Raw genomic sequence first — 25721 nt, 5'->3', positions numbered from 1 at the left:
TGAAGCCACTGTGTCAATCCACCTCATTGAGGGTCTTCCTCTTTTCCACTGACCCTGTTTTCTGCCAAGCATGATGTCCTTCTCCAGGGACTGATCCCTTCTGACAACATTTCCAAAGTATGTAAGATGCAGTCTCCCCATCCTTGCCTCTAAGGAGCATTCTGGTTGTACTTCTTCGAAGATAGATTTGTTCATTTTTTCAGCAGTCCATGGTATACTCAATGTTCTTTGCCAACATCACAATTCAAAGGCATCAATTCTTCTTCGGTCTTCCTTATTCATTGTCCAGCTTCCACATGCATATAATGTGGCTGAAAATATCATGTCTTGGGTCAGGCGCACCTTTGTCTTCAAGGTGACATCTTTGTTCTTCGACACTTTAGAGAGGTCCTTTGCAGCAGATTTACCCAATGCAATGCATCTTTTGATTTCTTGACTGCTGCTTCCATGGCTGTTGATTGTGGAACCAAGTAAAATGAAATCCTTGACAACTTCAGTCTTTTCTCAGTTTATCATGATGTTGCTCATTGGTCCAGTTGTGAGGATTTTTGTTTTCTTTATGTTGAGGTGCAACCCATACTGAAGGCTGTGGTCTTTGATCTCCATTAGTAAGTGCTTCAAGTCCTCTTCACTTTCAGCAAGCAAGGTTGTGTCACCTGCATAATGCAGGTTGTTAAAGAGTCTTCCTCCAATCCTGATGCCCCATTCTTCTTCATATAGTCCAGCTTCTATTATTTGCATACAGATTGAATAGGTATGGAGAAAGAATACAACCCTGATGCACACCTTTCCTGACTTTAAACCAATCAGCATCCCCTTGTTCTTTCCAAACAACTGCCTCTTAATCTACATAAAGGTTCCTCGTGAGCACAATTAAGTGTTCTGGAATTCCCACTCTTTGCAATGTTATCCATAGTTTGTTATGACCCACACAGTCGAATCCCTTTGCATAGTCAATAAAACACAGGTAAACATCCTTCTGGTATTCTCTGCTTTCAGCCAGGACCCATCTGACATCAGCAATGATATCCCTGGTTCCACTTTCTCTTCTGAAACTGGCCTGAATTTCTGGCAGTTCCCTGTCCATATACTGCTGCAGCCATTTTTGAAAGATCTTCTGCAAAATTTTGCTTGTGTGTGATATTAATGATCTTGTTCTACAATTTCTACATTTGGTTGGATAACCTTTCTTGGGAATAGGCATAAATATGGATCTCTTCCAGTCAGTTGGCCAGGAAGCTGTCTTCCATATTTCTTGGCATAGATGAGTGCGCACCTCCAGCACTGCATATTTTGTTGAAACACCTCAATTGATATTCCATCAATTCCTGGTGCCTTGTTTTTCGTCAATGCCTCAGAGCAGCTTAGACTTCATTACCATCAGTTCCTGATCATATGCCACCTCTTGAAATGGTTGAACATCGACTAATTCTTTTTGGTATAATGACCTTGTGTATTCCTTCCATCTTCTTTTGATGCTTCCTGCATCTTTTAATATTTTCCCCATAGAATCCTTCACTATTTCAACTTGAGGCTTGATTTTTTTTTCAGTTCTTTCAGCTTGAGAAATGCCAAGCGTGTTCTTCCCTTTTGGGTTTCCATCTCCAGCTCTCTGCACATGTCATTATGATACTTTACTTTGTCTTCTCAAGACACCCTTTGAAATCTTCTGTTCATTTCTGTTACTTCAGCAATTTTTCCTTTTGGTTTGGCTGCAGGACATTTGGGAGCAAGTTTCAGAGGCCCCTCTGACATCCACCTTGGTCTTTTCTTTCTTTCCTGTCTTTTCTTTCTTTCCTGTCTTTTCAATGACTTCTTGCTTTCTTCATGCATGATGTCCTTGATGTCAGTCCACAACTTGTCTGGTCTTCAGTCACTAGTGTTCAATGTGTCAAATCTATTCTTCAGATGGTCTCTAGATTCGGGTGGGATGTGCTCAAGGTCATATTTTGGCTCTCGTGGACTTGCTCTGGTTTTCTTCAGTTTTAGCTTGAACTTGCACAGGAGCAAATGATGGTCTGTTTCTCAGACGGCCCCTGGCCTTCTTCTGACTGATGATATTGAGCTTTTCCATCGTCTCTTCCCACAGATGTAGTCAATTTGATTTCTGTGTGTTGCATCTGTCAAGATCCATGTGTATAGTCACTTTATGTTGGTGAAAGAAGGTATTTGCAATGAAGAAGTCGTTGGTCTTGCAAAATTCTATCATTCGACCTCTGGCATTGTTTCTATCACCAAAGCCGTATTTTCCAACTACTAATTCTTCTCGTTTCCAACTTTCTCATTCCAATCACCAGTAGTTATCAATAGATCTTGATTGCATATGCGATCAATTTCAGACTGCAGAGGCTGATAAAAATCTTCTATTTCTTCATCTTTGGCCCTAGTGGTTGGTGGGTAAATTTGAATAATAGTCGTATTAACTTGTCTTCCTTGTAGGCGTATGGATATTATCCTATCACTGACAGAGTTGTACTTCAGGATAGATCTTGAAATGCTCTTTTTGATGCTGAATGCAATACCATTCCTCTTCAAGTTGTCATTCCCAGCATAGTAGACTATATGATTTTACGATTCAAAATGGCCAATACCAGTCCATTTCAGCTCACTAATGCCTAGGATATTGATCTTTATGCTTTCCATTTAGTTTTTGATGATTTCCAATTTTCCTGGATTTGTACTTCATACATCCCAGGTTCCGATTATTAATGGATGTTTGCAACTGTTTCTTCTCATTTTGAGTCATTCCACATCAGTGAAAGAAGGTCCCAAAAGCTTTAGTCCATCCACGTCATTAAGGTCAACTCCACTTTGAGGAGGCAGCTTTTCCCCAGTCATGTTTTGAGTGCCTTTCCACCTGGGGGGCTCATCTTCCAGCACTATATCAGACAGTGTTGTGCTGCTATTCATAAGGTTTTCACTGGTTAATGCTTTTCACAGAAGTAGACTGCCAGGTCCTTCTTCTGAGTCTGTCTTAGTCTGGAAGCTCAGCTGAAACCTGTCCTCCATGGGTGACCCTGCTGGTATCTGAATACTGGTGGCCTAGCTTCCAGCATCACAGCAACAAGGAAGCCCCCACAGTACAACAAACTGACAGATATGTGGGGGAGTGACCCTATTAGGGCTCAGCAATTAGGTACTATTATTCTTTTTATTTACTGCCATGGTATAAAAGAATACTGAGAATAACAGGCAAGTTTCCAAGTTATTTATATCCATCATTGGTCAGGCGTTAATATAAAACTAATTTTTGAACTCCAGTGGTTGATGTGTACCTTTTATTAAATAGAAGTTATATATGCATTCTCTTTTTTTCCCTTGATCTATTTAAGATTATCCATGAAACTCCCTTAATAAGAAAAAGACAATAATGAACCCCAGGAAAAGTAATAGAACTAGATTCTACACAGCTGGAAAACTCAATCCTTATATCTCATTCTTAACATCCATGGGAAAATTATCACATGCAACTAAATTATACAGTATATTTTAACAGTCCTCTCTTTGGAAGTCATGTACTAATGGTGCAAGAAGAGCTGTAGCTGAGAAAGTGAGAAGATTTACCACAATTCATTTAACAAGCTGGCAGAGTGAACTATAGTTTCACAAGGAATAACTCAGTAATCTCTACAAATTTTGCCCAATGAATCACCCTGTTACTGTATAATTTATAATGCTGGTAATATACTTTACAGCTCTAAATCTAGAAAAACAGCCAAGTAAGCAGGGAAATAATCATTTTATAAGAATTGCAATATTCACACACTATTTTCTCAAATTCAGTTAATATATTCTCATTTATTTGCAACAGAGAAAAGTAAAATTATTGGATATATGGTTAAATTAAAAACCAATAATATTTACTGTGATCTGACCACTCAAAACATAACTTTGTTTTCCCTAACTCTGCATCTCTGAAATTGTTGTTCACAGTTGAATTACACTTAATCAAACAATTTGAGGACTTGGGTCATCTGATGTTTTATTACTTAGGCTGAAATTAATGCACTTGTCTTCAGGAGACTTAACCCTCAGTGCTATGCTTCCCAAACTGAGGCACAGTTCTTAGAAATACATGGTTTTTTGAAGTGATTTAGAAATCACTTTCTAAAGTTACCTTGTTCTTTTATTTATTTATTACTTATCACCTGTATTCCCCATCATACCTGCTAAAATCTTTCAGTGATAGATTTACATCTAAGGTCCTTATGATGGCCTCGAAGTCCTTCCTCATTTAATTACTGGTTGCCTTTCTCTAACTCACTCCCTGGCTCACTTCCTCTGGCCACACTCCCATGGAATAGCCTCAGCCAAGGACCTTCCTCTTTCTGTTCCCTCTACTTGAAACACCCCTCCCACGGACATATCACAAAACCCCCATTCCCACTCAATTCAGGTTCCAGCTCAAATGTCACCTCATTGGGGAGGACTTTCTGACCATACCAACTCAAACATCAACCTACTCTTCAATACAGTTCCTCAAAATTAATAGTCAAAACAAGAGCATATGTTCTATTAACCTATGAGAAAATAAGAGTTCTTTTTTTTCTTATTTACTTGTAAATAGCCGAATAATACATAGTTATGGCCATGATCGTGATTACGGAAATTGATATATATATATATATACATACACACTGTTTTTCTCATTAAAAAAGTAAATCATGCTCATTGTACAATAGTAAAACCACACATACAAGAAGAAAGACTAAAGTGACCATTCCCTATCTAAGCATCTATTTGCCCTTCTTCCCTCCTGCCTTCCCCCTCTTTCTTCCCCAAACTCCACCATGACATACTGTGCTATGATCACTGCTCTTAAGAATTTTGTATAAACCCTTCCATATTTTTAAAAATATGTGTTAACTATCTATATAATCTTTCTATATATGGATGCATACGTGTATGCCTATTTTACATATGAAATAGATATATAAAATAAAACTCCATGAACTATATATATACAATATATACACTAATGATATAATATGTGTGATTATATATAAGACATATACGTGTGCATGTATACAACTTGCTTTTTCCACTCAACAATATATTATGGATTGTTAGAGCTTAAATCTATATCATTACTTTAACAGATGCATAATAGCTCATTGTATATATGTACCATGCTTATATATATACATATATATATATATTTTTTATAATACTCAATCTCTTTGTAATGGTTGTTTCCATGTTTACATCAGTAACAAAAAATAGAGCAATGCATGCATTTCTTCACACATCTTCATGTGCATATGTGGCCTTTATGGTATGCTGCAGTAATAGGCCAATAAATTGACTGATCAGAATACAGATTCTGGAAAGGCACAATTAGGTATGAGTATTTTTTTTATGCTTGTTACATAGTGGAAGTATGCACTTTAGTAGGGGAAGTAGTTGAATAATGAGTAATTTTTGTTGGATTTAATGGTTCTGCATACGTGATAAATTAAATTGGATCCAAACTTAAATAATATAATAATAAATTCCAAATGGATTGCTTAATTTACTTAAAAAAAAAAGCTATAGAACTATTATATAAAATATGGAAATACAGCTTTATAACCACTGAGCAGGGAACTTTTTTTTTTAGGAAAAGTTAAGTAAGTGTACACTACTATATGTAGCAAATGTACGGTCCTATGTCAAAAACAGGAGCTTGGTGGTGCAGTGGTTAAGCATGAGGCTACTAACGAAAAGGCTGGCAGTGCAAATCCACTAGCCACTCCTTGAAATTCTACGGGGCAGTTCTACTCTGTCCTATAGGGTTGCTATGAGTCGGTATCATATTGAAGGCAATGGGTGGGTTTTATGAGTTGGAATCAACCTAACAGCAAAATAAAAAAAAAAAAATTTAATATGTCATAGCAATCATAAAGTTTAAAAGACAGTGGGTGGTCTTGAGAGAAGAAATAGCATCTATAAATCTGTTGTAGCAAAAAGCAACAAAGACCTTCAAATTAAAATTCAAAGGATTTATTCAGCATAAAGATTCATCTGGATGAAGGAAACCTCCAGCTCACAGAAAACATGACAATTTTCAGTGAAACGGTCTTAGAACAAAGATTATACAGGGCTAAGGCAGGAGGTTACAGTAAAATCATGATTGGTTAGTTTTTAAGTAAGGTCACAGGTGAGAAAAGAATTTCTATTGGGTACTATATACAAATGGACTACAGAATTGGTTACGGGGCTACTCATAGAATTGTAGATGGGCACAGAGGTTACAAATCATAGTCACAGAATACTTAGTATAAATATTTCTAAAGTAGTTAGTAAAAGTGTTTTATTTGAAGTAAAACACTTTGGGTGTCATCTTTGAAGCAAAATATTTCTTGGAAATGTTCAGTACCATGTCTTACTGACTCCAGGGTCCTCCCTCCTTAAACCCTGCTTGTCAAAATAAAACCATTCTTGTTGCCTGGGAGCTTCAGATAAGGCTGGATGCAGGTCACAAGTGTATTTGTCTCAAAGCCCCTTCCTTAGAATGCATTTCTTTCACATCTTGGCTTGTCCACAGAGAAAATATCTCCATACTGTGCATGATTTCTGATTTAGAGAAAAAGCCCAAAGAGCAGACTTTGTTAGCTTCCGTTTCAAATCTGATGAATGTATTAGAAATACGGGTTTAGTTCAGACATTTCAATCTCAAAGGTTTAGGAAAATTTCTCTCTCACACATCTATAACGGATGATAAATATACAGACTACAACACACACATCTACAAATGATTAAGACCTAAGAGAAAGAGAGAGAAGAAAAATAAAGGATGCAGATAGCCAATTCACAGAAGAAGACACTGAAATGACCAAAAACACATGAAAAGGGTCTAAACCTCAAGAGTAAAGAGGAAAATGCAATTTAAAACAAATTAGCACAATTTCACAACCAACAGATTAGAGAAAAATATTGAAAATTTTAATATTTATCAGGAGGAGTCTGGGAAAAACTATTTTCTTTTTTTTTTTTCTGGCGAGAGTCTAAAGTGATGCAGTTACTTTGAAAAGAAATTTGTCAGTAGATAGGAAAACTAGGAATAGGATAAGGGTGACAACCCAGCACTTCTTTCATGGTATATACATTGCAAATTCTCCTTTCATTCACTTGAGATTAAAAAAGAATTGCAAATAAGTTCAGAGAATTCATAGACTCTCTGAAACCTATTCATAAATTTTCTCTGGTGCCCATTAACTTCCAGCTATCTTTGGAAACTTTACGGGGCAGTTCTATTCTGTTCCATAGGGTCGTTATGAGTCGGAATTGGCTCGATGGCACACAACAACAACAAATATATATATATATTTATTATATATAATAAACACTCATTGGCTAGCAAACCCTTTTAGGAGACTGAGAATAACTTAGACATCTCCAAGCTATTTGTATAACAAGGAAGAAAAATTTCTCCGTAATAGTTTTCCTCACCCTTGGTGGACTTCCAGGTGAAAGACAGTTCACTGAGAATAATATTAACAGTTTTGGTATTTATTTGGGTTAGTAAATTTTCTAATTCCCTAAAATATCAGTTAAAAAAAATAAAAACTTCTTCCCATGAAATACCCATGAATCAAAAAAAAAAAAATGTATACAGAAGTAATAATAAGTAAGTAATATTAGTTATTTAGTAATAATTACTTATTAAGCAAACCAGAATGATTACTTATTAAGCAAACCAGAATGGTGCATAAAAGTCCTGGGTGATATCAATGCTCAAACCCCAAAACACTTTCTTCCTCTATTAGAGAATACAATGTCAGTCTCTCAGGTCAGTTTTTCATGTATATGAATCTTTTTCCAACAACAATTCAAGGAATCATTTTTAACTGGAACATGAATTTTGTAATGGGTTGAATGGTGGCCCCCAAAATGACATACACACATTCTGAAACTTGCGAATGTGACTGTATTTGGTAAAACGGCTTTTGCAGATGTAACTAAGTTAAAAATTTTAAAATGAGATCATCTTGGATTATCAGGATGGGCCCTAAATCCGCTGACATGTGACCTTATAAAAGACACACAGAGGACAGGCAGATGGGAGAAGAGGAAGCCACATGAAGACGGAAGTAGAAAGTGGAGTAAGGCAGCCACAGCTCAAGGAACTCCTGGAGCTGCCATAACTTTTTCATGGCCTATGGTATACGGGGTTGACTACCCACTTTTATGCTTCTGGAGCTCTTTGGTAAAGCAATATTCCTGTTTTAGCAGGTTTAACCTCAAAGTGGGTGCCTTTTGACATGAATGAAATTCAAAACATCGCACTTGGAACCCCATTACTGTGTAGATTAAGCATTGTATTAGGCAATGCATCTTGAACATGTGAATTTTCTAAACTTTTCTACTGTTTTGCCTTTACTTCTGTGAGATAAGCCACCTCGTGTTATTTTCCAGTTACTATATTCTCTTGAAAATGTACTTATCTGAGAATAAGCTGTTCTTACTTTTCATTCATTGCTTCCAGGTGTTACTGGATCCCTGTTCAGCCTGTGGCATACATGGCTGAGCACCCACTTCTTATGTTTTGACTCATATTCCAAAATTTACTGCCTTCAGGGTCCACTGATCCATATGTGATACCACATAATATGTATCAAAATCCATAACTCATAACAAAAATTCTGAACCAGTCCTTGAATCAGCATGCCTTTCATTAGTGAAAACACGTAGTATCAGCAAAAAAATTAAACGAGAAAATAGTTGGATCTTGAAAGGGATAAGATGGAAGAAGTAAGAAAATACTCTCTCCTATCTTTTTTTTAGAGCCTTCAGTGGCCGATATCTTGATTTCAGATTTCTAGCCTCCAGTACTGTGAGAGAATACATTTCTGCTGTTTTAAGCCACCAAATTTGTGGCAATTTATTGCAGCAGCCCTAGGAAACAATTTAACTTCCTAGGGCTTGGATCTCCCAGGTGCTCAGATTAAGTGATGGAACAAGGCGTTTCTCCCTTCCATGCTGGTTAACTTTGCTTCATTGTATCGCTGCAAACCCCACGCAACTTCCATCAACTAGCCCCCACAAATTTCACCATAGTGCAAGTTATTGGGCATGGCCAGAGGAGATTCTTGAAATTAAGTATAAATCAGTGAGCTATAATGGCAAGAACATTTGATAGTGGTGCTTTTAGGCTATAATTTTCTAATGACAAATATTTCTATTTAAACTTGTAGGCCTCCATTTCTTCACCTGTAAAATACAGAAGTGGTAGAAGAGAGAAAAGCTGTAGAAGAACTCAAAAGAATTACAACCGTTGCTTAGAAAAATCACTTTGTTTCTCTGGTTCTGTTTATTCTTCTGTACCACCAAGTTTGCTTGGTCAGGTCAGAATTATCCTTAACACTGAAAAATATTTCTAGGTAATTGCTTATTTACTACACTATTTTGAAAATTAAAATAAAATAATGTAAAACGCAGAAATAAAATAACCCATTGCCTCCAAGGAGATTCCGACTCATAGCTACACTATGGGACAGAGTAGAACTGCCCCACAGGGTTTCCCAGAAGCAGATGGTGGATTTGACCTGCTGACCTTTTGGTTAGCAATTGAACTCTTAACCACTGCATCACCAGGGCTTCAAAAATAAAATAAAGACATTAATTTAAGAACATGACTCTCAGTTTTGTTACTATTTGCTTCTCGTCTTTACTGACATTTACAGATTTTCCAATTGACCCCCACCTCATTTACTGGTTTACAGGTAATATTTAATAAATCATAAATACTGTAGCTTCTTCTTCCTTAATACTTTATAAACACTGTGATTTGTCTTTATCCCCACTGTTCAAAATACTGTTAACCCTCCCTGAATCACTGCCACAGCTTCCTAACTGGTGCCCCTGCTGAGGATTATGGTCCCTCCAATTAATTTTTCACAAAGCTGCCTGAGTAATTTTTGGAAGTCAGATCTGATAATGTCACTTCCTTTCTTGTGTAAAACTTGCCAATGCCATTCTACTGCCCTCCAGATGAAGTCCAGACTCCTTACCAGGGCATGCAAGGTCATTCATGACCTATTATCTGCTTACATCTACGGCTTCTTCTGTCCAAACTACTCAATTCATTCTAAGCTCCAAACATTCGATCCCATTTGTAATTCCCTGAACAGGCCATGCTCTACCTCACTTCTAAGATTTTAAAAAGATTCCTTTCCTCTGCTGGTAGTGCAGTGATTAAGAGCTACAGCTGCTAAACTAAAGGCTGACAGTTCGAATCCATCAACTGCTCTTTGGAAACCCTATGGAGCAGTTCTACTTTGTCCAATAGGGTCCTTATGAGTCGGAATCAACTCAATGGCAATGGGTTTTCCTCTGCTTAACAATTTTACCCTTCTTCCCCCATTCAATGGGTTAACTCCACCTCATGCTACATGGTTGAGCTTAGGTGTCACATCCTATTTTAAGCCTTTCTGTATCCACCAAGATCCTCTTGGTTCTCCCAGAATATGGTCATTACCCTGATCATAGAATTTATCTCATTGCACCATAATGATCCATTTTCTTTCCTGATTCTGACACTATACTTCATGTTCCTTCAAGAGTGAGCACCTAGACTTTCTCTTAGTTTACTTTTGCCCAGAAGCAGATCCTGAGGGAAGGAATCAAGTGTTAATAATTTTGAAGGTGATTTCAGCAAGCACTGGTGGTCAAGCAAGGCAGTGAGACAGGGAAGGGAAGACAGACAATGAAGATCTCCTCATCAAGCACATTTACCACAGTGGTAAGTTGATCTTATATGCTGAGGCACTCTGGGGACCAGGGTAAAAGCTGTGCCCTAGAGTTAACCCACCCTTTTTCAGAGTTGGAGTCCCAGGGTGGTGCAAGCCATTAATGTGCTCAATTGCTAACTGAAAGCTTGGAGGTTAGAAGCCAGCCAGAGGCACCTCAGAGAAAGGCCTGATAATCTAGTTCCAAAAAAAAAAATCAACCTTTGAAAACCCTGTGGAGCACAGTTCTACTCTGACACACATGAGGTTGCATGAGTCGGAATCAACTCGACGGTAACTAGAAAAACTTGACAGCATATTCACACACCAACTAGTTTGACCAATCTCTTGGTTGCCCTGAAAGTTTTAGTTTTAGTACTGAAAGTTTCACATCTGTGAAACCCTTCAGTCCCAGACAAACCAGGGTGGTTAGTGACCCTAACACCAACTCTCCCTTCAGTTATTGGCTGAAGAAAGCTTGGCAAGGGCAGTTGTTGCAGGGGTGTATCAGTTCCCTGAAACTTTTAGCCTGCTGCGTGGAGAGCAAAATGGACTCCACTGATTCTAAAGATGTCAGGCAAAGAAATGCAGAAGCTGCCAGTGGAAGGTGTGGTAGTTGTGCACTGGAGATGAATAAGAGAAGGACATCAACAGCATCTGTTGTAGACTTGTTTGCATGTTTGTTCTAGTTGTAATGCCTCAGTGTCTACGACATAATATGTGCTCGAAAAGTATTTATTTTTCAGTTAACCCAGAACCGAAACCATTTTCAAAGCCCACTCTTCAAACAAAGAGTAGACAAGATTATAAAACCAAAAATAATACACGTGAAGAGAGTGTTTCTTAGTTCAATCAGATACATGAGACCAAATGTGTGGCTCCTTTCAGGAAAGGACAGGAACTTGTTGAATGAACAAAGGAAGAAAAGAAAGAAAAAAAAAAAGAATAAAAATTATATATATATTTACTTTATTGAGTAAGGAAAAAAAAAATCACCACTTTCTGTGAGTTTTCCTTGTTCTATCCTCACCATGGGACATTATTTCTAGCACTTAATAAGATATTAATAAATATGTTGGAATGAATTAGTAATTGAATAAGGACCCAAGTGAATGAAGCAGACGATCTTCAAGGTCTTTGTAAGCTGTGAGATTCTATAATATAAAAATAATAATTCCAACATGCACCTTCCACTCTGTCCTTTTCAAAGCTGTCACATAGCATCTCTCTGGAAGCACTGTGGAGAACAAAACACACTATTTAATCACTCTTAACCAGTCCATATTAAGAAAGAGGAATGTTACAGTGTTCTCTCATCAGCCTCACAGCAGAGTGGCTGTGACTAATTGGAGGAGGGCCAACATGACCCCGTTTTTAAGCCCTGTCACTTCAGGAACACTTAAAATCACACTGTGGGATGGTGAAACATAGATTGACTATCGCTACCTGAGCTCCATTAATGACGGAAATGTAATGAAAACTCCGTTCTTTGGAGCTATTATTCTGGCACTTCCCATAAGCACTTTCTGTGTTTTTCAAAAAGAAAAGGCACTGAAATTGGAGGTGTGGGTGTGGGAGAGGGTATGTCTTCAAATAACTCCCTGAAATACCATCTGTAATAGGAAGGGCTTGGAGGAAAGGACAAAGGGAATGCATTTAAACAACGGTAGAAAGTGAACACACTCAACTCCAGGTTTTTTAGAACATTTTGACATTTAAAAAACTTTTTTTAAAAAAATCTTATATGTAGCACTGCAGTCTAGTTTACCGGATGGTGATTTTTAGTTAGAATTTCTTGTTTTTTAAGATAAAAAAACTTTCCTGTGCTGACTTCATATGATGTATTTTAAAAATCCAGGTCCTTATCATAGCATTTTTCTAATTCAATGACATACTTCTTTTCTGAGTATAAAATTAAATCATGAGCACAATCAAAAATTGGATAAAACGCCTAGTGGGATTTTAAAAAGTCATTTCAATAATCTCCAATTTTCCAAACCACATAATTATTATTAACATTTATTTCATCTATCTGTCTACCTACCTACCTAAAACCAAAACCAAAACAAAACAAAAAAACAACTATTGCCGTCCAAAAGATTCCAACTCATAGCAACATTATAGGACAGAGAGGAGCTGTCCCATGGGGTTTCCAAGGCTGTGATCTTTATGGAGCAGACTGCCAAGTCTTTCTCCTCTGGAGAGGCTGGTAGATTTGAACCACCAACCTTTTGGCTAGCAGCTTGTGCCACCAGGGCTCTCCCTACCTATATACATGTCTGTTTATCTATCTACAAATTTGGAAATTTTCATTATAACTTTCTGACTTAAAGTATGTATTAAATGGCATATTCAAAATATATTTTTGGAGAAGCCAGAGAAGTTACAGGCCATGATTTGCTATGAACACAGTGATTTTTTGTAGCTGACTCTCATGTGGGTGACGGAAGGCTTGACTACTGCTCTTGGGAGCTGTCCTTCAGAGCTTCCGAGATTTAGGCACAGCCAGAGGGTCATGTGAATCTGGTTATGGAGAGATGGCCTACAGGTACTGATGCTGTGGATAGACAAAACAGTGATTTTAAGTCACCTGTTACAAAAGAAAATTATCCAAATTGGAGCCCTGGTGGTGCAATGAATTAGTGCTCAGCCACTAACTGAACTCACCACCTGTTCTGCAATCTGCTCCCATAAGGATTACAGATAGAAAACCCCATAGAACAGTTCTATTCTGTCCTATAAGGTTGCTATGAGTTGGAATCAACAGCACATAACAATAATAATCCTCCTTGGCAAATGTACGTCGCATGAATCCTAAGTGTATAGCTCAAATAATTTTCACAAAATAACCTACCCATATATTTAGCACTTGAATCAAGAAACAGAATATTATCAGTATCTGATCCTATCAGGTTGAGTAGCATCAAAGATTTACTCATATAATGGGGGTTTAATAGTTATAGATATGACTATAAACATATTTTCTACAATATTTGGATTCTGTTCATAAAATATTATGATTTCTTCTACTTGTGGTTAAAACTTGTGACCAGCTTATGAATTCATTCTGTAAAGTGAACTAATATAAGCTTGAATAAACATAAAATGGAAGTACTGATATTCAAGAAAATATATCCTTTTTTTTTTCAGCAGTATCAATGCCTGGAGGGCATATGTGAAATTTTGCATATAGCTCATGGAGTGTAAGATATAGAACATAAACCTCAAGTTTATATGGTCCAAGACCCTCATGAGAAAACTTTGGGCCTGCTATTGTGTTTTTCCTCATGAGCAAAGACAGAGCTAGAATACAATTGATTTTCAATTGAGATTATTTGTTATACTCCACCGCTTCCTAGCCAAAGGGTGTATTTCATATATATATTTATAAGTTTTTATTTATAAATGAATATGGAGCCCTGGTGGTGCAGTGGTTAAGAGCTTGGCTGTTAAATGAAAGATCGGCAGTTTGAGTCCACAAGTCATAGAATCAACTGAGTGGCAATGAGTTCTTGGTGTATATATATATATGACATATTGGAAGTATTTGTAGTTATGAATAACTATAGGAAATATATATATGCAAAACACCACTAGTCTGTCAGTTTGTCATCCTGTGGTGATTTGGGTGTAGCTGTGATGCTGGGTGCTATGTCACCAGTATTTCAAAAGCCAGCAGAGTCAGCCATGGTGGACAGGTTTCAACTGAGCTTCCAGACTAAGACCGACTAGGAAGAAGGACTTAGTGATCTACTTCTAAAAAAACTGGCCAGTGAAACCTTTTGAATCACAGCAAAACACTGTCCGATATAGTGCCGGAAGACAAGCCCTTCATCTCCCTTAACGACATGGATGGAGTCAAGCTTTCAGGACCTTAATTTGCTGATGTGGCATGAACCAAAATGAGAAGAAATAGCTGAACATATTCATTAACAACAGGAACGTGGAATGTATGAAGAACAAATTTAGGAAAATTGCAAGTTATCGAACATGAAATGGAACACATAAACATTGATATCAGTGAGCTGAAATGGACTGGTATTGACTATGTTGAATCAGAAAATCACATGGTCTACTATGCTGGGAATGACAAATAGAAGAGCAATGGCATTGCATTTATCATCAAAAAGAACATTTCAAGGTTTATCCTAAAGTACAGTGCTGGTCAGTGATAGGACAACACCCACACACTTACAAGGAAGATGAGTTAATATTATTCAAATTTTACAGCAACCACCAAAGACAAAGATGAAGAAATTGAAGATTTTAACCAACTTATGCAGTCTCAAATTGATGAAACATGCAATCAAGACACATTGATAATTACTGGTGATTGGAACGCAAAAGCTGAAAACAAAAAGAAGGATCGGTAGTTGGAATATGAAGCCTTGTGGATATAAATGAGTTGGAGATTGCATGATAGAATTTTGCAAGACCAATGATGTACTCATCACAAATAACCTTTTTCATCAACATAAACAACAACTATATACGTGTACATTCCAAGATGAAATACACAGGAATCAAATCCACTACATCTGTGGAAAGAGATGATGGAAAAAGCTCAATATCAATAGTCAGAACAAGGCCAGGGGCCAACTGCAAAATAGATCAATTGCTCATACATAAGTTCAAGTTGAGGCTGAAGACAAAACAAATATGCGAGAGACAAAGTATGATCTTGAGTATATCCCATGTGAATTTAGTGGTCATTTCAAGCACAGGTTTGATGCATTGAACACTAATGACCAAAGACAGACAAGTTATGGGATAACATCAAGGACATCATATGTGAAGAAAGCAAAAGGTCACTAAAAAGGCAGGAAAGAAAGAAAAGACCAAAATGGTTGTCAGAAGAGACCTTGAAACTTCCTCTTGAACATAGAGCAGCTAAAATGAAAAGAAGAAATGATGAAGTAAAAGAGTTGAACAGAAGATTTCAAAGGGCGGCTCAAGAAGACAAAATGAAATATAATAAAATGTGGAAACACCAGGAGTTATAACCAAAATGTAAGAACAAGTTTGGCAATTCTAAAGCTGAAAGAACTGAAGAAAAAAAAAATTCAAGCCTCAAGTTGCAATATTGAAGAATTCTATGGACAAAATGTTGAATGATGCAGGAAGCATCAAGAAAAGATGGAAGGAATGCACAGACTCACTGTACCAAAATGAACCAGTTGATATTCAACTCTTTCACAGGTAGGATATGATCAGGAACCAAAAGTACTGAAGGAAGAGGTCCAAGCTGTACCGAAAGCTCTGGGGAAAAAAACAAGGCTCCAGGAATCGATGGAATATCAATTGAGAAGTTTCAACAATAGAATGCAAAGCTGGAAGTACTCGCTCATCCATGCTGTCCTAGAGTAACAGTCCGTACTCTGATTAGTGTAAAATTGAAAGATTCAGTGAAAGTAAAGAGAGAGCAGGAGATGGAGATAAGCTGAATTCCATGCAGCGGAACCCAGTAAACCAGTACGGTGGCCCAGCAGTGTCATTTAATAAGGGGGAAACTAAGGACATGAATCAAAAATCCTCACAACTGGACTAACAAGAAACATCATGATAAATGAATATAAAAGTTGTAAAGGATTTCATTTTTTAAAAATTTTTGTTGTGCTTTAAGCAAAAGATTACAAATCAAGTCAGTCTCTCATACAAAAATTTATATACACCTTGATATATACTCCTAATTGTTCTCGGTTTAATGAAACACGCCACTCCTTCCATCCACTCTCTCTTTTCGTGTCCATTCTGCCAGCTTCTAATCCCCTCTGCCCTCTCATTTCCTCTTCAGATAGGAGGTTCCAACATAGTCTCAAGTGTCCACTTGATCCAAAAAGCTCATTCTTCACCAGCATCTTTTTCTATCCCGTTGTCCAGTCCAATTCCTGTCTGAAGAGTTGGCTTTGGGAATGGTTCCTGTCCTGGGCTAACAGAAGGTCTGGGAGCCATGACCACCAGAGTCCTTCTAGTCTCAGTCAGACCATTAAGTCTAGTCTTTTTACAAGAATTTGGGGTCTGCATCCCACTGCTTTCCTGCTCTCTCAGGGGTTCTCTGTTGTGTTCCCCGTCAGGGCAGTCATGGATTGTAGCTGGACACCATCTAGTTCTTCTGGTCTCAGGCTGATGTAGTCTCTGGTTGATGTGGCCCTTTCTGTCTCTTGGGCTCATAATTACCTTGTGTCCTTGGTGTTCTTCATTCTCCTTTGGTCCAGGTGGGTTGAGAACAATTGCTGATGGCCGCTTGCTAGCGCTTAAGACCCCAGATGCTGCTCTCCAAAGTGGGATGCAGAATGTTTTCTTAATAGATTTTATTATGCCAGTTGACTTAGATGTCCCCTGAAACCATGGCTCCCAAACCCCCGCTCCTGCTACGCTGGCCTTCTAAGTATTCCGTTTATTCAGGAAACTTCTTAGCTTTTAGTTTAGTCCAGTTGTGCTGACCTCTCCTGTACTGTGTGTTATCTTTCCCTTCACCTAAAGAAGTTCTTATTTACTATTTAATTAGTGACTACTGCCTGCCTCCCTCTCTCCCCCATCTCATAACAGTCAAAGAATATTTTCTTCTCTGTTAAAACTATTTCTCAAGTTCTTATAATAGTGGTCTTACACAATATTTGTCCTTTTGCAACTGATTTCACTCAGCATAATGCCTTGCAGATTCCTCCATGTTATGAAATATTTCACAGATTCATCACTGTTCTTTATCGATGTGTACTATTCCATTGTGTGAATATCCCATAATTTATTTATCAGTTTATCCGATGATGGGCACCTTGGTTACTTCCATCTTTTTGCTATTGTAAACAGTGTTACAATGAACATGGGTGTGCATATATCCGTTTGTGTAAAGGCTCTTATTTCTCCAGGATATATTCCAAGGAATGAGATTGCTGGATTGTGTGGTAGTTCTATTTCTAGCTTTCTACAAAAAAAAAACCCAACCCAGCGCTGTCGAGTGGACCCAGACTCATAGCGGCCCTATATGATTTTGAGTCTAGATTTCTAAAAAAAAAAAAAATTTTTTTTTTCCTAAGGACGTGCCAAATCAATTTCCAAAGTGGTTGTACCATTCTACATTCCCACCTGCAGTGTATAAGTGTTCCAGTCTCTCCACAACCTCTCTAACATTTATTATTTAGTGTTTTTTGGGTTAATGCCAGCCTTGTTGGAGTGAGATGGAATCTCATTGTAGTTTTGACCTGGATTTCTCTAATGGCTAATGATCATGAACATTTCCTCATATATCTGTTAGCTACCTGAATGTCTTCTTTAGTGAAGTGTCTATTCATATCTTTTGCCCATTTTTAAATTGGGTTATTTGGCTTTTTGTAGTTGAGTTTTTGCAGTATCATGTAGATTTTAGAGATCAGACACTGATCAGAAATGTCATAGCTAAAAACTTTTCCCCAGTCCATAGGTAATCTTTTTACTCTTTTGGCAAAGTCTTTGGATGAGCATAGGTGTTTGATTTTTAGGAGCTCCCATTTATCTAGTTTTTCTTCTGCATTGTTAGTAGTGTTTTGGACACTGTTCACGGCTTCTAACATTGTCCCTATTTTTTCTTCCAGGATCTTCATCATTTTAGATTTTATATTTAGGTCTTTGATTCATTTTGAGTTTGTTTTTGTGCATGATGTGAGGTATGTGTCTTGTTTCATTTTTCTGCAGATGGATATCCAGTGATGCCAGCACCATTTGTTAAAGAGACTATCTTTTCCCTATTTAACTGACTTTGGGGACTTTGTCAAATATCAGTTGCTCATATGTGGATGGATTTATGTCTGGATTCTCAATTCTATTCCATTGCCGTATGTATCTGTTGTTGTACAGTACCAGGCTGTTTCGACTACTGTGGTGGTGTAATAGGTTCTAAAATCAGGTAGAATGAGGTCTTTCACTTTGTTCTTTTTCAGTTAAGGTTTACTTGTCCAGGGGCTCTTTCCCTTCCCTAAGAAGTTGGTGATTTGTTTTTCTATCTCATTAAAAAATGTCATTGGAATTTGGATCGGAATTTTACAAGGCTTAGTCTTCCCATCCATGAGCAGGGTATGTTTTTCCACTTGTGTAGGCCTCTTTTGGCTTGTTGTAGAAGTGTTTTATAGTTTTCTTTGTATAAGTCTTTTACATCTCTGGTAAGATTTATTCCTTAGAATTTTATCTTTTTGGGGGCTGCTGTAAATGGTATTGATTTGGTGATTTCCTCTTTGATGTTCTTTTTATGGTGTACAGGAATCCAACTGATTTTTTATGTCTGTCTTACTTTTCAATGCTGATAGAGTTTCTTTTATGAATCTTGGAACCTTGTTATTGGGTGCATAAATATTTAACATGGTTATATCCTCCTGGTATATTTTCCCTTTAATCATTATATAGTGTCCTTATTTATCCTTTATGATGGATTTAACTTTAAAGTCTATTTTGTCAGCAATTAATACTGCCACTCCTGCTTTTTTTTGATTGTTGTTTGCTTGATATATTTTTTTCCATCTTTTGCTTTTTAGTTTGTTTTTCTCTCTAAGTTTAAGGTGTATCTCTCTTAGGCAGCATATAGATGGATCGTGTTTTTTAATCCATTCTTCCACTCTCTGTCTGTTTATTGGTGCATTTAGGCCATTTACATTCAGCTTAATTATGGATAGGTATGAATTTAGTGTTATATTTTCATATCTTTTTTTGTGTGTTGTTGAGTTTCTTTTTCCCACTTAATTTTTTCTGTGAGTAGATTGCCTTTAAATATTGCCTTTTCCTCGTATTCATTGTTGTTGATTTTGTTTCTGCTGAGTCTCTATTTTTTTCTTGTATTTTATTTTGATGTGTAGTATAGTTTGTCTCCTTTGTGGTTGCCTTATTATTTACCCCTATTTTTCTAAAATTAAACCTAACTTATATTTCTTTGTATCACCTTATTTTCTACTCCATATGGACGATCTATGACTACTTTCCTTATTTCCTCTTATTGATTTAATGTTGTCTTCTTTTGCATAATAACATGGCAGTTTTCCTGTTTTCAGCATTTTTTATCTTGATTTATTTTTGTGATTTCCCTGTCTGGGTTGACATCTGATTGCTCTGTCCAGTGTTCTAGTCTTGGGTTGATACCTGATATTATTGATTTTTTAACCAAAGAACTCCCTTTAGTATTTCTTTTAGTTTTGGCTTGGTTTTTACGAATTTCCTAAACTTCTGTTTATCTGGAAATGTCCTAATTTCACCTTCATATCTGAGAGGCAGTTTTGCTGGATATGATTCTTGCCTGGTAATTTTTTTCCTTCTATGTTTTATATAAGTCATACCATTGCCTTCTTACCTGATGGTTTCTGCCGAGTAGTCTGAGCTAATTCTTATTGACTCTCCTTTGTCGGTGACTTTTCATTTATCACTAGCTGCTCTAAAAGTCTCCCTTTACCCTTGGTTTTTGCAAGTTTGATCACAATATGTTTTGGTGACTTTCTTTTAAAATCTACCTTATGTGGAGTTTGATGAGCATCTTGGATAGATGTGTTCTCATCTTTCATGATATTAGGGAAGTTTTCTGCCAACAAACTTTCAACAATTCTCTCTGTATTTTTTGTTATCCCTCCCTGTTCTGGTACCCAGTCACTCATAGGTTATTCATCTTGATAGAGTCATACATGATTCTTAAGTTTTCTTCATTTTTTTAAAATTCTTTTATCTGATTTTTCTTCAAATAAATTGGTGCCAAGTGCTTTATCTTCAAGTTCACAAATTCTGCCTTCCATTTGCTGACTCCTGCTCCTCTGACTTTTTATTGAGTTGTCTAATGTTGTAATTTTATTGTTAATCTTCTGAATTTCTGATTGCTGTCTGTCTATGGATTTTTCCAGCTCATTAAATTTTTCACTATGTTCCTGAATAACCTTTTTAATTTCTTCAGCTGCTTAATCTGTGTGTTCCTTGGCTTTTTCTGTGTATTGCCTGATTTCCTTCCTGGTGTCTTGAAGGGTTCTGTATATTAATATTTTGTATTCTGCCTCTGATAATTCTAAGAAGGCACTTTTGTCTAGAAGATCCCTTGATTTTTTTGTTCTGAGAGCTTGTTTAGGTGATCATGTTCTGTTTCTTTATGTGACTTGATATTGACTGTTGTCTCCGAGCCATCTATAGGTTATTGTATTAGTTTATTTTATGTTTGCTTACTCTATCATAGCTTCTTGCTTTGTTTTGTTTTGATATGCCCAGATTGGTTGCTTGAGTGAGCTAGATTGATTGTTCTCACCTTTGGAGCTCTGAAGTCCTGTTCCCAGATGGCAAGAGCTGTTATCAGATATATCAGTCTAAGAGTCCATTCACTTTTCTTGTATGAATGCAGCTCAGGTATCCAGGTAGCTTCTCATCATGTGTGTGGTACAGGCTCTGTCTTACAGCCTTAGAGGGGCAGAGGTGATTGGTGTAGGTACTGGTAACTGGTTGCAACAGGGGGTCACACTCTGAATAAGGCAGGGGGCTGAGAATCATCCCCCATGTGTCTCTGAGGAAAGCATGTTCCTGTTCCCTAGGGTGTACAGGTAGGCGGGTTCGGCAGAGAGACCATTGGCACCCAGTGTTTTTTGTTGTAATTGGGAGGTACCAATTATCCTTGGACCCCTCTCATGGGTGGCCAGGTGATCTGAGTGGAGCAACCATTCCTTAGGCCCCTGATGTGGGTAGGTGAGAACTCTGTTTAATTAGCAAAGCAGTGTCAAAGATCAAACATCCACCTCTTCACCACACAGTTGAAACAGTTGTAGTCTGCCAATAAGGGCCTATTCTCCTAAAATAGGCCCACAGAGGTCCATGCAGAGAGGACAGGTATTCAAAGTCCACTGACTGTTTACACCTGGACAGGAGCCACTTCTGTACTGAGCTCCCCTGATTAGTGGAGCTGGAAATTATCTTTTCCCCCAATTGCAAATTTATTCCTTCTGCAGGGCCTGAAGGATGGCTCTAGGTGCTCAACAGGGCCTATCTCAGGCCCAGGGAAATCAACAGCCACTGAAGCTGGCTTGGGAGTAGAAAAACCTGGCATGATAAAATATACACAACTACTTAGCTTTTGCTGAAAGTGCCATTCTTCTCTGGTTCTGAAGGTGTGAACAGACTGTGTGGCTGGCTGCTTCTCTCTGAGGAAACTGTGGCTGAGCATTCTATCAGCCCACTGCAGCCACTCCCAGGAATGATGCCTGAGGGCTCCCGCCAATTCAGGTCCAGTAACTCCTTTCCACTTCTGAACCATCTTTTCCTTCCCCTGCACCTCAGTTCATTTTCTAACCCCTTGCCTTTGATGTTTAGGGCTCCTAGCTTGTCATAAATATACTCATTTCACTTGTTTTTTTGGGTCTTTGTTGTTGTAAGACGGCTTGCCTGAAGCATCTATTCCATGATCTTGGCCCCACCTCCCATAAAGAATTTCATTTTACTGGGATCCATAATCAATGTCCATGGAAGCAGCAATCAAGAAATCAAAGGATGCATTGCATTGGGCTTATCTGCTGCAAAAGATCTCTTTAAGGTCTAAACCAAGCCATGGTATTTTCAATTGCTTCATATGTATGCAAAAGTTAGCCAATGAATAAGGAAGATTGAAGAAGAATTAATGTTCTTGAATTATGGTGTTGGCAGAAAATATTGAATATTCCGTGGACTACTAAAATGTGTGAACAATTTCATCTTGAAAGAAGTATAGCCAGAATGCTCCTTAGAAGAGAGAATGTCGAGAGTTTGTCTCACATACTTTGGACATGTTACCAGGACGGATTAGCCCCTGGAGAAGGGCATCATGCTTGGTAAAGTAGAAGGTCAGTGAAAAAGAGGAAGACCCTCCTTGAGATGGATTGACACAGTCAGTGCAACAATGGGCTCAAACACAATAACAATCATGAGGATGGTGTAGGATCAGGCTGTGTTTTGTTCTGTTGTATACAGTGTTGCTATGAGTCGGAAAGGACACGATGTCACCTAACAAGAACAACCACATTCACATGTGAAAGCTGGACAAAGAATAAGACAGACAAAAGGAAGATTGATGCCTTTGAATTACTGTGTTGGTGAAGAATATCGGATATACCACGGACTGCCAGAAGAATGAACAAATTTGTCTTGGAAGAAGTATAGCCAGAATGCTCCTGAAGGCAAGGATATCAAGACTTCATCTCATGTTCTTTGGACATGTTCTCAGGAGGGACCATTCCCTGCAGCTGAACATCGGCTTTTTAAAGTAGAAGGTCACTGAAAAAGAGGAAGATCCTCTATGAGATGGACTGACACAGTGGCTATGACAATTGGTACAAACCTAGCAATGATTTTGAGATGGCGCAGGACTGGGTACTGTTTCATTTTGTTAAACATAGGGTTGCTATGAGTAAAAACCATCTGGGAAGCAACTAACAGCAACAACAACATATATGCAAATGTACTCCTCTAAGTATTTTGAAATTTTTAATTAAAAAATATATATGTAGATAAAAGCACGAATTTTTAGCATACAGTTTAAGATTAATTTTCACAAAATGACCTATACATAGACCTAGCACCCAAATTAAGAAACAGAATATTATCTTATCCCAGAAGCCCTTCTTGTGCCTGTATTCTGTCACTACTATCCCACATAAGAATAAAAATTCTCATTACTTCTGCACTATAGATTAATTTTGATTCTTTCTGTATTTTATCTAAATAGCATCTTAAAATACTTTCTCTTTTGAGCTTGGCATTTTGCTCAATATTACAGATGTGAGATTTATCCGTAGAGTTGTTTATATTTTTAATTTGTTTATCTGATTACTGTAGATTCTGTAGCGTAGACTATACTGTTATGTGAGTATACCACAATTTTTTAATCCATTCTGTAATTGATGGCATTTGAGTGTGTTCACAATTGTAGCTATCACAAATAGTGTTGTTGTTACTGCAGTTTCGTGAGATAGAGCCACCTGCTGCAGTCAGTTCTTGAAACAAGAGTGAGATGGGTAGCAAGAGCTTTATTATATATATTGATATATAGGAGGCAGAGGGGAATGATGTCCTCCTAAACCTGTCTTTTTTTTTTTTTTTTTTAATAATTTTTACTGTGCTTTAAGTGAAAGTTTACCGATCAAGTCAGTCTCTCACACAAAAACCCATATACACCTTGCTACACACTCCCAATTACTCTCCCCCAAATGAGACAGCCCTTTCTCTCCCTCCACTCTCTCTTTTCACATCCATTTCACCAGCTTCTAATCTCCTCCACCCTCTCATCTCCCCTCCAGGAAGGAGATGCCAACATAGTCTCAAGTGTCCACCTGATCCAAGAAGCTCACTCCTCACCAGCATCCCTCTCCAACCTATTGTCCAGTCCAAGCCATGTCTGAAGAGTTGGCTTTGAGAATGGTTCCTGCCCTGGGCCAACAGAAGGTCTGGGGGCCATGACCACCGGGGTCCTTTAGTCTCAGTCAAACCATTAAGTCTGGTCTTATGAGAATTTGTTTTTTTTTTTTTTTTTATCCCACTGCTCTCCTGCTCCCTCAGGGGCTCTCTGTTGTGTTCCCTGTCAGGGCAGTCATCGGCTGTAGGCGGGCACCATCCAACTCTTCTGGTCTCATGATGATGTAGTCTCTGGTTCATGTGGCCCTTTCTGTCTCTTGGGCTCAAAATCACCTTGTGTCCTTGGTGTTCTTCATTCTCCTTTGATCCAGGTGAGTTGAGACCAATTGATGTGTCTTAGATGGCCGCTTGCTAGCGTTCAAGTCTGCAGATGCCACTCTTCAAAGTGGGATGCAGAATACTTTCTTAATAGATTCTATTATGCCAATTGACTTATATGTCCCCTGAAACCATGGTCCCCAGACCCCTGCCCCTGCTATGCTGGCCTTCGAAGCATTCAGTTTATTCAGGAAACTTCTTTACTTTTGGTTTAGTCCAATTGTGCTGACTTCCCCTTTATTGTGTGCTGTCTTTCCCTTCACCTGAAGTAGTTCTTACCTACTATCTAATTAGTGAATACTCCTCTCCAATCGTCCCTCCCTTCCCCTTCGCGTAACCACAAAAGAATGCTTTCTTCTCAGTTTAAACTATTTGTCAAGTTCTTATAATAGTGGCCTTATACAATATTTGTCCTTTTGCAACTAATTTCACTCAGCATAATCCTTCCAGGTTCCTCCATGATATGAAATGTTTCACAGATTTCTCACTGTTTCTTATCGATGCGTAATATTCCATTGTGTGAATATACCATAATTTATCTATTCATCCATTGATGGGCACCTTGGATGCTTCTACCATTTTGCTATTGTAAACAGTGCTGCAATGATCATGGGTGTGCATATATCTCTTCGTGTAAAGGCTCTTATTTCTCTAGGATATATTCCAAGGAGTGGGATTGCTGGATCATATGGTAGTTCTATTTTCTCTATTTCTAGCTTTTTAAGGAAGCGCCAAATCAATTTCCAAAGTGGTTGTACCATTTTACATTTCCACCAGCAGTGTATAAGTGTTCCAATCTCTCCGCAGCCTCTCCAACATTTATTCTTTTGTGTTTCTAGGATTAATGCCAGCCTTGTTGGAGTGAGATGAAATCTCATTGTAGTTCTGATCTGCATTTCTGTAATGGCTAATGATTGTGAACATTTCCTCATATATCTGTTAGCTACCTTCGAATGTCTTCTTTAGTGAAATGTCTACTCATATCTTTTGCCCATTTTTTAATTGGGTTATTTGTCTTTTTGCAGTTGCATTTCTGCAGTATCATACAGATTTTAGAGATCAGGCGCTGATCAGAAATGTCATAGCTAAAAACTTTTTCCCACTCTGTAGGTAGTCTTTTTACTCTTTTGGTGAAGTCTTTGCATGAGCGTAAGTGTTTGATTTTTAGGAGCTCCCAGTTATCTAGTGTTTCTCTACATTCTTTATAATGTTTTATATACTGTTTATGCCATGTAATATGTATTAAAAAAAAAAGTAGTATGTAGGGCTCCTAAAATTGTCCCTACTTTTTCTTCCACGATTTTTAATGTTTTAGATTTTATATTCAGG

The sequence above is a fragment of the Loxodonta africana genome, chromosome 2 (assembly GCF_030014295.1).
Source record: "Loxodonta africana isolate mLoxAfr1 chromosome 2, mLoxAfr1.hap2, whole genome shotgun sequence".
Classification (NCBI taxonomy): Eukaryota; Metazoa; Chordata; class Mammalia; order Proboscidea; family Elephantidae; genus Loxodonta; species Loxodonta africana.
This window is presented reverse-complemented; position numbering follows the sequence as displayed.